At 34.1% G+C, this 13,722-nt stretch overlaps 1 protein-coding gene and 1 long non-coding RNA gene across 15 annotated transcripts in view; one reads left to right on the forward strand and one right to left on the reverse strand.

The window, feature by feature from the left end:
* ZNF385D (zinc finger protein 385D) overlaps positions 1–13,722 on the reverse strand; it is a 447,042-nt gene that overhangs the window by 325,118 nt on the left and 108,202 nt on the right. The window lies entirely within an intron of this gene.
* LOC136790047 (uncharacterized) overlaps positions 1–13,722 on the forward strand; it is a 62,273-nt gene that overhangs the window by 20,991 nt on the left and 27,560 nt on the right. For all 9 annotated transcript variants that reach the window (XR_010829225.1, XR_010829227.1, XR_010829224.1 and 6 more), the window contains one exon: positions 8,341–8,455. This is a non-coding gene — a long non-coding RNA (uncharacterized lncRNA). The remainder of the gene's footprint in view (positions 1–8,340; positions 8,456–13,722) is intronic.

The following is a 13,722-nucleotide window of genomic DNA, read 5'->3' on the forward strand; positions in this document are numbered from 1 at the left end:
TATGATAAGTTACTGCCAGAAATACCACTAAAGTAAACTGTGTTTACTTTTTTAAAACACTGACATAGAATGTATACTGGAGTATTTTACTTGTAAATTCAAATACTTCAAAGGACTTTTGGAAAGGGCATTCTTAAAATTTTATGAATGACATTTTCTGGTAGACAAATATTTATTACTTAAAAAAAAAAGATACTGTAAAAATAGATACAAAGGAAGTAAAAGTGTTATGCTCAAACAGCTGTTATCAAATGCTTGTGGAAATACATCCACTGAAGAATGATATTAATAGTAGCTGCAGATGGTTTTTAAGTCCATCCATCCATTAAAGTTAAATGGGTTAGATAAAAGTGACAATACGAACAAAACTGAAAGACACTGATATTCACGGAGGCTTACGTGCAACATCAAAAAATTCTCAGAGAGCAAAGCTCAGTGTGGCTGACAGGAGTGGAACTGCACAGCTTATTGACATGAGCCTGAGCATTTGACCACAATTTCTTGGCATGTATGCTTCAGTGTTTAATGAGTTCAACTCTATTTCAGATGAGTAAAATAATTTATGAATTTGGCTGGTACTGCAAACTTGAATAATTTCCAGTTCATAATCCTATCTTTACATCTTATAAATTAAGCATTGAGAAATGGCGCAGCTGTAAATTTCCATCCTTGATCTCTGTGGACCTATTTGTTGGTTTATGTTATTATCCCTAAACAATATGCATAGCATAACAAAACATTTATGCTTAGGTTATTCTATTGTCCTATGAGAACTGAAATGATTAATCTTCTCCAGCTAAAATAATGTCCTGAAACTGTTAGTGGAGTGGGGTTTATTCTTTCTGTTTGTCATTAAAATGAATGAAAAAGAAAACCAAAACAAACTAAAACTAAAATTTAGAGAAAAAAAAAAAATGAACTTCTGCAGACAGGCAAGTCATCCATCAAGATTTGATGAAAGAAACATGGTTTAATTTTCCTTTTGCTATCCTTGAAACATATCAACGTAAGCACAGTTCTCTTCAGAATTTGATGGCAGTAGTTCTGTTAAGATGGCAAAGTTTTAGATAAAATATATTACAAGACAAAGAAATAAATACTATTATCAGGGTGAATATTAAAGGATAAAAATCCTCCAACCAAGTTAAGTTTTGAAATATTACTTTTAAAATGATATCAAATATATAGTTGATTTTTGTCAGTGATCTGTGGATGAAGAAAGACCTACCACATTTTCTTCAAAGAGGACTTCAATTCTTTGATGATTCCATAAATAATAATAACTGCAAAATATTTCAAATGATGCTATTTTTATCATTTTAATGCACTTATACAAATTCACTATATTCAACAATGTAATTTATTTTCCCCACATGCCATGAAAACACATTGAAGTAAGAGAGATGGGAAAAATACTTGCTTAAACTGACAGTTACTTTATCTAATTTTTTGGAATCAAAATATTCAAGGGACACCGATAGCAAGCTAAAATAATAAAATGTACTTCTCTGTGTAACCAAGATAATAAAATAAGCAAAATACCAATGGCATTTGGTAGATTGATGTTGGAAAATAGAAATGGAAGTGTGAATATATATATCCAAGTTATTCCCTCTATGGTGATATAAATCAGTTTTTCTACCAACTATTGACAGTTATTGCCACCTATATGTATTCTGGTAGTGTTTAAGTATGCTTCTGAAGAGGGAAGCTAATAATGGAGATATGGAGAGTGACAAGGGAATTACCCGTCAGTTTTGGGCTTTAAATGCCACAAGAAAGGCAAACCACAAAAAACAGCACATGAATCAGATGTCCTTCATTCTAGTTCAAGCAATTCATCACATGATTTGGGGCAAGTCAAGAAACATCCACAGCTCATATTCAACACCTCCACTTGGACTGGTTCCTAAGTTTTATTCAGCTACTGAATTTTCCCTTCATTACTTCATTCCCATCGATCTAGGTGAAAATGTCTGCTGGACTATCAGGTAATACACCAGTTGAGAAGTTGATACAAACTAATTTGCAGAACAGTGTACTGAGTACCTATAATCACTACTGTTACAGTGATTTTCCAAAAACGGGATGAATAAACATTTCACAAGCAAACACTGTATATGGTTTTGTAAGCGCTTTCATTCTAATTATTGGTGTATTACAAATATCAAGACAGCTATAAATTTCTAGTAATTAACCATCAAAACAGGCCTCATTTAAATGCAGTTATTAAATGCTGGGAAAATTAATTAAGTTCAAATGTGAAATATTAACACTTGAACATGTAAGTGACAAACAGAACCTTGTGTAAGCTTTTTAACAAGAGACAGAATTCAGTTTTTCAGAAGCTTTCAAATCCTGAAGAGTATACCTTAAATTCATTTTCAGATATGAATGAATAAAGAAAATAAAGGAAAGACTATAACACCAAAGTTCCTAAGTTTAAAAAAAAAAAAAAAAAAGCAATAAGTTGGGGAGAAGAATCTTCTGGTCTCTGGTCCACATTATCATGATCATAAAAATCATAAAAAATTCCATCAGAAAGGATAATATCACTCAGCATAAGCCTTTATGACTTGCAAGTTAAATGCTGTTTTGAACAAGGGTTTTCCACACACCAATTCTCCTTATTGCTATGGTCAACAACTAAGAAATGCTACTGCTAAGCATGTCAAGGCAATGTGCATCAATCCATAGCAAAGAAGAACTTAGCATAACCAAACTACTTTTTGAAGAGCTATCATTAGCTTTTTGAAGGTTTTTGAAGAGCTATCATTAAATGTTAATTCATTAAAAAACAGCTTTCTAGCTTTGGTAAACTCCCACTCAAACATATGTTTTATTACTATTATTATTATTCAGATTAGTGCCCTATTAGTGCCCTATTTTTCCTTTTTTTAAAAAAATGTATTTATTTTATTTATTTTTTAACTTCAGTTAGGATTCTGAAGTGTAATGATAGGTTGGTACACACAGGTCAATATAAGGGTGTCTGGTTTAAAGAACCTAATAAATGTAGTGATCGTAAATCGTAATCGTAAACGCTTTCCTGGTTACAGAAACATTGTGCATCCTTATAAACGTTTATTTAACTTTGTCAGAAAACTGAGTTAGACACCCCATGATATGTAAATTTACTGATTCAGATCATTCAGAAGCCAGAGCTTTGAACATTTAAGGAATAAACATAAATATAATAATAAAAAACAAGTTATAAGGCTCATCACTATTCTGCTCCTAATAGAGGAGGGTTTAATGTCAACTTGTTCAGGCAATTTAATAAATATCTGGATAACACTGAATGATCTCTTCTTTAGTTAATGCATATGAGCAAATTAAAGTCAAACCTTAAGCTGCTACAAATCAGCAACTCTTCCATTTTTCTGTTTGTGCTACTGCAAGAGGCCAAGATACTGGTCTGAGACCACTGCTTCCCATCACAGTATTTACTCTATGGCATGAGCTCATTAACCTAAAATGAAAGAAGCAAGTATCATCTCACAAGATTGGACCTGAATTTTCTTCCTATTCTCCATTTACCCAGAAGATTATTCACGGTATGAATAATGATCTGAGTAAGATCCTCTTTCCTGGTGCTGGAAAAGTCTAACAGAATATGCTAAGAGTTTAATAAGCACCATTTTACTTATTTATTTATTTTTACTTATAATTCCAGGTGACAAAGATATGCAATTAAAAAAATCTTCTACTGAACATTTCATCTATGATCTGCATGCTCACTAGTAAGAATATTTTCAAAGGTAATATCTCAAGTTAAGCACATTTTACAAGAAAACAATGACCGTTGTTCTAAATCTTTATACTATTAATATTTAAAGTATACCCAATATGGAAAAGAAGATTTGAATCTTGGCATTACTGACAGAAGGCTATTGAGCTATCTTTGATGTTTGATCTAGTATGTTTACAAGACCAGAAGAGTTCGAATCAGCAAAGAAAGACTGGAGAAGATTAAGAAACGATTATTTAAAGATTTATGTCTATTGGTAATACCACACATTTTATTGAATGAAATTTAACACAATGTTCAAATTGAGGTTATTTTACATAGGGTGGAATAAAAAACTAAAAGTCTCTTCACCACAGTTTCTTTCAATCTCCCTCATTCTCTTAAGGAACTGAAAATCGTTCCAAGATGAACAAGGGAGAAAAATGCCAGAAGGTCAAGATGCAGCTTCATTGTAACTACTTAAAAGAACATTGTGTTTGTGCTTTTTCACATCATGTTATTAATTTAACATTACATTTCTCTTACAAATAAATAAAATAAAATAAAATAAAATAAAATAAAATAAAATAAAATAAAATAAAATAAAATAAAAAAAAATAAAGCCATTTAGCATATTAACTGCAAAGCATCTACTAAGCAATGTGGAAACATGCTCCTTTGCCTTATTGTTTATTTACAGGACAATGGGAAGCTATGACCATTTACATCTAAGAATCCAGTCTACAAGCTCTGTAAGGAATAGAAAGAAAGTGCTGTGAGCACTTGAAAAAAAATCCAGGATATATTTCAAATCCTCACATTCCATTCCCCTCCATGCCATAGATATATTCCACTATGACCCATTATAAGCCTGAAAAATCTGATACATGTTGGTGTTCTCTATAAAGTCAGAATAAATCCTTTATTCTAGATCCTTCCTGCCTTTTCCTCACCCACAAATAATTACTTTCCTTAATGCTCTCTTCAACAAGAATAAATAGACTCAACTCAAGCTGAAATGGAAGCCAAATATGACTGGACTTGAATCTATTTTTTTCCAGCTCATCCAGAGTTCCTGTGGTAGAGCCCATTAGGAGTGCATGAAAGCAGATAGCTCAAAGCCCACATAGTTATTCCTGGATTTAAATACAGATTGGAAATGAATGTCCTGTGGATAAATGCCTGTGAAAAACCTAGAGGAGAATAAGTGCCTGGGAGATTAAGAGATTTACTGTAACCTCTGTGAAAGCTGAACATTTAAAGGGCAGGAATTCTTCATTTTTCAATCATCAAATTTAAAGGGGCAGAGGTTTATACATTACCTCAGCAATTAATTAAAAGACCTCTGTATGTGCTCATGTGTATATATATATTTATAAATCAGCAGGCATGTATTCTTAATAGATTACGCAGCTATTTAATTTCTTCATCTAAATGAAAAGAAATGTTAGATGCATTCCTTTGAAAAGGCTCTTTTGCTAGTTCTCTATATTGCTTCAGATCTTTTACTGAACTGAGGGTAAAGAGCTCCCACTTTTTGCTAGAACTATACATCATCAGTAAAGGAGACTTCATATACAAATTGATTTTGTAACTTTCCTCGTTTCCCGTTTGCTCTGTCATTTTAACTATGTATGACATGTGGGAAATGTAAACCTAGACATGTTGAGGAACTTTTATGACAAACCCACTAGATTTTACTTACCATCTTCTTGCCCAGTTCATCCCTTTAAGGCAAGAAGTGTGCAATAACACAGAAGTATTTTTGTGTACCAACATCTGCCTCACACCAAAGGCCAAATATAATAGTCACATTCCCAAGAATCCTGTTCTCCAATTAAACCCATACCGCATACAGACAACAGCATATACTGGGTTCACCCATTGCATGAACTAATCCTTCTGCTCATGCTTCTTTGAATTATGATCATTTAAGAACTACTCCACAAGCAGACCTTTGAAGTAGAAATCTGACTGAAGATTTTTGCACATTTCCATTATCTAACTTGCTTGAGTGCTACATATCAGAAAGGTTATCCAGAACTATGAGACTCTTGCCATTCTCTCCTACAAGAGTCACCACTTTGCCTACCCTTCATCTGTCCCTGTGCCACATTGCTCTCTTTCAAACTGTAGCCAAGGGCAATATTCTCATAAATATCTTTGTTACAGCAAATCCCTAAGGATTCTACCAGTGGGGTTCATGTAAAAAAATAAACACAACTACATTCTTACACATCTGATCTCACCACCCAAAGGCATTTCAAAAATCACAGATCAAGTCCCAAAGCATTTACTTAGGAAAAACTCTTCCTGAGTTTGGCAGTAAGACCTTCATACACCAACCAGTAGCCATATAAATGAAAGATCCACCTTTTAACCTTTTTTTTTTTCCCTCCCAGTTATAAAAAGACAAGGATTTTGGAATCTAATATGCATGTTGGAATACGAGGTAGTATACATTAACAGCTATTGAACAATTAAAAAACAAACAAACAAACAACCTTTTTTATTCTGATCTTCACAAATAAAAAGAACCTATAAAATTCTCAGTAATTTTGTAAACATGAAAAGGTGGCTGCAACGACTTTCAGTATTAATAGGGTGGTTAGAAACGAAGCTGAAAGGGGGCTTCTGAGGAAATTATTTCTTCTCAATTCAATTCGTTAGAAAATAATGTCTCTATGGCAAAAATCACCAATAAAGAAAGGGAAGGAGAAAAAAAAATGGCTGCATACCACACACAGCAAGCATTTTTTATTCCCTTATAACATTGTTTTGGCATACACTGAAGTTACTAGTATTGTTATATATTTATAGAAGCACAGAGTTAGAGCTTAAACACTTTCACTTGAAACAACTGTTGCATACCAGCAAAAAAGGAAACTGTTTGATACACTTTCTTCATTCCAGGGCAACTATTTAATATTTGGGCTTAAAACAGTAAGATATGTTAGAGATGTTGGTTAGAATCCCCCAAAAGTTGTAAGTGTACCTCATAGTTGAGTTAATGGTTTTGGAAGACAAAACAGACACCAGGCACCTGCCCAATTTTTACTAATGCCAAAGACAGACTGTCCTAAATAAGGCGTTAGTGCTGAATACTCAGCAATGTTGTTAAAGTACAGACACTTCCATGGTAAAGCTCCATGGTAAAGATAGCGACAGCGTAAGAAACTAGACACAGCAGTGTTCAAAAACAAGGAGGGAGAGAAAGCCACAGTCATTCCAGTGAAGTATTAACTTCTACAAAAATAATTATTATTTATCTTGTCTCCCTGCACCCCACCACCCCCTCCACCACCATTACCACCACCCCCCATTATTTTTTTTTTTAAACTCTCCATATGACACCTTCTGTTTGGATTAAATGTTTTAATGTAGAAGTACAGTTTCTTGAAACGTACTTCTATATATTAAGAGCTTGCTTTATTTTTGCTTTTCAGTTGTGTAGCATGGAAATACTATTTTTAAACTCTGAATTAAAAATAAACAACAAGATGTAGATTCAAAACATTGAATCAAGCAGTTCTCAGTTAAGCATCTCACCAGATTTCCTTTGAGTTATTTTCCTGTGTTTCCTTTGAGGAGGAGGAAGAGAAATGAGAGGGTGGTACAGAAGTGCTACACTTTTACTTTGTTACCTTGAATCAAAAAAAAAAAATACTAAATTTTGCTGTGTAATTTACACCAGCCTGGTGACTCCTGGCAGAAGGAGCCCACCTTCTGAGTAGGAAATATTTGCACCAGGCATTCAAGTGAATGCAAAATATTAATTCTATGAAAATTTATGGTAATTTGTCTAATGACTTCAAGATGATCAAGAATCGAAAATATATATATATATTCTTCCAGGTTTTCAATTACTTTGACGTAAAATACAAACAATTCCCTCACATCTCCTGAAACCTTCCTCATAGTTGTTCATTTACTCATTCTAACCATTTTGTACATTTGTATTTACCTCTGCTAGTTAATTCCATCATATAAAGAAATGAATTTTCATGCCTGATTTTCCCAGCAAAACAGGAAAAAGCACCAGCCCAGGCCTATCTGAATCCCACTACTGCCTTGTTAGTCTCGTCTTGCCTCTGCATTGATCCCCTTTTATCCTGCATAAAAGCAAGCTTGTTCAGGGGTTCATGCCACTGTTCACAGGGGGTTGTGAAGGGCATTTTATTACCAAAGAGAGAACTTCTCCATGGGAACCAAGGCCTTCTGAAGTTTTCCATGAGATTAAACAGTATGAGTATAACCTCCATACTGTTACTGTAAAATAGTCTTGTAGGAAGTTGCTGTTGGCCTGATTACTGCCCTCAGTATGGGTAATATCCTGGATTTCCCTTAGGCTTTCTTTGGGTCACAGTGGGTGGCTTTTGACCTTGCACAATGTCAAGGGAGAAGGAGCCTTAGGCACCTCACTTTGTACCCAAAATAAACAAATTGAGCACATTTCAAAATCTATACTGTGCTTCATGCATATATTCCCATCTGCTTTAGTCTCAAGAATTTTTTGAAATATTTTATGAAGCAGATTTCATTTGATTTTTTTTTCTTGTTTTCAGAAACTGCATTATAAGCTTACCACTCCTGCCCTTATGTGTTTGCAGATGCTGCCTCAGCCACCGTGTTTTCATGGCATCTCATCTATCACAGGCAAACTACAGAGCATGGAATGCTCTGTCAGAACAAATTAAATAGAAATCCTTTGTGTATCCAGAAATAGTAAGTCATGGTGACAATTCTCTTTATGGGGAACTTTGGGGAGTAGCTAAACTGGATTACTCAAGATCTCTATGATGAATCTAAACAAAATACCCACATTTTGGGGGCGGGGGGGGGGGGGGGGGGGGGAGGGGGAGGAACAATGGTATGTAGATTGTTCTCCAAAGTAATTAAAAAAAAAAAAAAGGAAAAAGAGCGGATATAGGAAGAGATATGTTTTTACTAAAATACACTAGAAATATTTTAATAGCACTAACCAATATAACAGCACTACAACACATTCCCACTGAAAAAAAAAAAAAAAAAAACCACTTGCATAAAGCTACCTTGTTTGACTAATCTTGTTAACAACTAAAATACTCATAGAGAACTATTAAAAGTAATAACACTTATTCTTATCAAGTATAGGTTTGCATCAGTCATAATGTAATATGAATACTGAATTGCAAGAAGATTTCTGGAGTGTATCAAAAAGAAAGATTTAAAGATGTAAAGGCAACAAATTTACATTGTGTTGTGTAAAAGCAGGTTCTCTGGATTATGAAATTTGCAGCATCAGTAAATAAAACCATATTAGAAGAAATATAACTCAGCTTAAGGACTGGGAAGCCATATTGCTATTGATGTTCCCTTGAAAACATCATCAGTATGACTTCTAATTTCAGAAAACAAACACATGCAGTTTGGAAAACTTAATTTCAAAACTAAACTACTGGAGCTCTTCAGAGAAAAAAAAATCTACAGCAATTTTTAAAGAGTAGAAACTAATTACCCATTGCTAACATCCAGGACTGTCTCTAAGCAAATATGAAGATGGTGCACAAGTGCACTGGATTTTTCTTTCAAACTAGCCCAATATTTCTACACAGACTAAATACGTGTGCATATATGTGTGTATGAATATGGAACTGTAGTTTTCAGGTTATAATTGAATGTGTGTTTCTGAGCCCTCTAGTACTTTATTAACATGGTCAGTGTATTTTGTAGAATGGTTTCCATGCTGTATAAGAGAAATCACAACGATTTCCTCCAAAACAGATTTACAACTACACATTAGAGTAAACCTTTGATTATCCTATAGTCCAAATTATCAACCTGTATTAAAGGATTATAACTATTTCCACATACAACCAATCTCTCAGAGATATAATTGAGCAATTCTATTGAAATAAACTCTTCTGGATTGCAATAAATAGTGTCAATAAAACTAAAATATTTTCTTGTTGAATAGAACTGAGACTACTATGCCAGATGAAAACATACTTTTCTTTGTTCAATCCGTAGCATTGCTGCTTTTTCCAAGCTAAAGTTACACAAATCTTTAATCATCAATGTTCCTAAAACCTGAGTTCTTGAAACAATTTCAGTTGCCACTGTTTTTGAAACAATTTATTTCAGAGTAGAAAGACCTTAAATACCAATGCTGCAAGCCTGAATAATGTATATTTTTCAAAGCTTAGCAGTTCCAGGATCTTTTCTTTGCCTTTCTCAATCACATCTCATGGATCACTGACATCAAGAGTCAGTGATAAAAATCAAATAAATGCAGTGAATGATTTTTTTTTTCTCTTAACATTTCAAGATGTTAAAACATTGGGAATACTTTGTTACTGATGTGTGGTACTTTTTTCACTAGATTACAATGACAATTCTAAATAGAGAACTATGTACTTTCCTAAACATACAAAACTTACTATCATTTAATTTCATGTTGAGATGCTACTTGTGAGAAAAATAAACTTTTTTTTTTTAATTTATTTTTTAAATGAGCTTTTTGATCACTCCAGTGATCACATATCAGAGTCTACTGTTCCTGTCTTCAGTGATTTGCATTAAAAGTTGTATAAGAAAAATAAGTTTGAATGGCTATTAAAAGCAGGCTTGTCACGAAGACCAAGTCTTTCTTCCTATATCATTGAACAATATAGTATCTGTTGTTATTTGCTGCACCTTGCAGCACCTGTTCTTTCCTGAAAGGAAAAGGCACAAAAGGCAGAAGAACATTTTGAAAAAGAAGATCTCTATAAACTAACAGCTTTGTTCCTAGTTTTTATCTTTACGCAGACAAGAATTTTATTTAGATATTTTTTAACTAGATAGACTGTAACATGAATCAACAGCAGTTCTGACTATGTGAGAGGAAATTTGATGATAAATAAAAATACTAGAAAAGGCTTCAACAGTTTGTTTTACATCTCAAAGACTTTCTAAGAATCCAGATTCTACTTTATTTGTTATGCTTCTGTCAAATAGTATCAGTGACTTGACGTTCAGAGAGGAGTTTTCTGGCATTTTTTCTTTTTAAACACACTTTTATGAAGAAACATCCAAGACTTTGGCTGTATAGACCTTCCTTCTGATGTAAATTAATCAAGTAGTCCCTCAGTCTTTAAAATTGAAGCTTTCCTGTCGTATTTTCTAAAGAGCCTTCAAACAATTCAGAAGGAAAGGAATCTCGCAAAATAATTTTGTCTAGCCTTCTACTCAAAACAGAACCTACTACAAGCTCAGGTCAGGCTGAATTTTTAAGGTCTTCAGACAATAATTTCCACAACCACTCTGGGCAACTTATTCTAGTGCTTACTCATTTTTATTGTGAAGTTCTGAATGCTTTTTTTCCATAAATATAATCAGAATTTCCCTTGCTGCAACTTGTGACTTTTCCCTCTTACCTTTTTGGTGTACATATCCATTCTCTCCCTCTAAGAAGTTGAAGACCACATCAGGATACCCCATTAGCCCTTCCTTTCTTCACAGTAAATGAAAGCAGCTTTATCAACTTTTCTTTACAAGTCATGTGCTCCAGCACTCTGGCCATCTTAGTGGTGATGCTCCTCATGACTCACTCTGTTTTGATGTCTCTCTTTTACTGTGGGACCCAAACTGGACACACTACTCCAAATAAAATCTCAAAAGTGCAGGGCGGATAGTCATCACCTCCCTCAACATATTGCTTACCTTTTTGCCACCTCCCTGAACATATTGCTCATCTTTTTGCAAATGCAGCTCAATGTGCAGTTAAGCATTCACCTTTACAAAAGCACACAGATGACTCATGTTCAACTTGTTGCCTACCAAGACCCCAGGTCATTTTTTGCAAAGTTGCTTTCCAGCCATTCAGTTGGAATGGTGCATGAGGTTGTCCTATTCCAGGTGCTGTACTTAACATTTTTGCATTTGTTGAGCTTCATTAGGTTCCTGCTGGACCACATCTCCAGCTTGCTGAGGTTCCTCTCAACAGCAGAGTTGTATTTCATCAGACCAAAGATTTTGCTATGTTTAGTGTCATCTGCAGGCTTTGTAAGGAAATATGTCCTATCCTATCATCACAATTGCTGATGAGGATGTTAAACAGCATTGTCAACACTACCAATCCTTGGGGCAAGCCAAAACCAATCACCTGCCTGCTAGAATGTGAAAGGTTAATAATTACCCTTGGAACCTGATGGTTTGGCCAGTTTCTAATCTACTTTGTACTCCACCCACCCAGAGGGGAGAGCTCACCAATTTGGCTACAATAAGCAGCCTCCTATGGCAGGCAGAAAATGTTGAAAACCTTTTTAAAGTCAAGTAAAGCGATATCTCTTTGGAAGACCAGCCTAATTACCTTCTACGATGAAATGACTGGTTCTGTGAACAAAGTCTACATGATGGCTGTTTCCAACCACCTCCACGTTTGTGTAAATAGCTTTCTATTTACAAGTTTAAATAAGTAAATACAAAATAAAATAAAAAAATAAATTTTTTAAATAAAAACAAGTCTAAAGACTTGCTCCATAAACTTCCTAGCAACTGATAACTGACTGACAAGCTTCTAAAATTCTTACCATTTATGAAGATGGGAGCACAATTAGCTTCTTTCCAGGCATCGCTGTTTTATGTTTCTTCCATATCAATCCCTTTAAAATGTACTACCCAGCTTGCCACTGAAACTTTCCCAGCATACGACTGTCCTGCAGGCTTGACCATATTGCCCTATGGGTGTGAAGTCAGAGACTACTCCAAAAAATTGAACTGTTTCTTTTTAAAACTTCTAATTTTTAATGCAACACATAGTAAAGTCATTCAGAGTATCAGATATCACTACTGAGCTGGGGGATATTTCTGGTAACATTTCTATTTGAACTTGACTACATTTGTCTATGGTCCTTGTCTAATCTACCTTTGGTAAAAAGAATGCTGTCATTTTATCATTTAAGGGTTTTTTTTGTTTGTTTGTTTGTTCCCCCTAGGGAAAAAAAATGAAATTTTTATTTTTTCTTTTTATTTTCTTTTCTTTTTTTTTTTAATGGCAATAGGAAAAAAATCACAGCATTCAAATTGGAAGTTTACTGAAAATCATCAGCTATGCATATGCATCCATCCATGAACTACTATACAAAAGGTTTATGAGTAGTAACATGACTGAATCAAAAGCAAGGAGACTAGAGTTAAGGACCGTCAGAACTAGTGCCATATAAGCACTGGTTTTCTTTAGTTTGATGATCAAATCGCAAACTGTAATAAGCATAACAACACAACAAACAAACACAAAATAATCTAGCAAAAAAAAAATAGGAAATTTTAGCAAAATAAATAAAACTAAGCAACAAGTAGACGAAACTCTACTATTCTATTACCTTTGCCCACTAAAAAGACTTCTACTTATGATGTGAGCTGCCAAGCCTGTCTTTAATTTGAGGACAGGAACGGAAGTAGAAGGTAGAATTTTCCTCTCTTCTTTTTAATATTGGTATTTCTATTGGGACAGGATGAGAATATCTAGGGTTTGAGGATAGGACTTGTCCTGGCAAAAAGAACAGATGAGTTGTTAATTGTTCCTAAGAATAATTACACATGGAATGGGTTCAACAGAAGAATATTAATAATACTCCATTTCTGAATAATCTTTGACAAAATTGTTAACCAGCTGCACTCAGAAATGGCAGGTGAGTGATTTTAACATTTCCAACTTTACTTTCCTGGTACCTAGCTTTACCTGTCCGATGAAATTGCTTTAAAGTTTGCAGAATGTTTGATCACAAAATTACTGTTGTTCTTTCTCCCTCTACAACACCATCTTATCCAGTGCAAAGGGAGACTGTCTTATTTTGGTTTCTAGTTTAATAAAAATTATGCTGCTAAAGCATGCAAAAAGCAACACTCCACAAAAAAAAAAAGTAAAAAAAAGACACTTGCACATTATATTCCATACAACAAATTATATACTATCCCTATTAGCGAGGCTTTCATTTAAAGGCATCCTACTCTGAAATGAACTATCTAGA

This window comes from Anser cygnoides, chromosome 2 (assembly GCF_040182565.1).
Source record: "Anser cygnoides isolate HZ-2024a breed goose chromosome 2, Taihu_goose_T2T_genome, whole genome shotgun sequence".
Taxonomy (NCBI): Eukaryota; Metazoa; Chordata; class Aves; order Anseriformes; family Anatidae; genus Anser; species Anser cygnoides.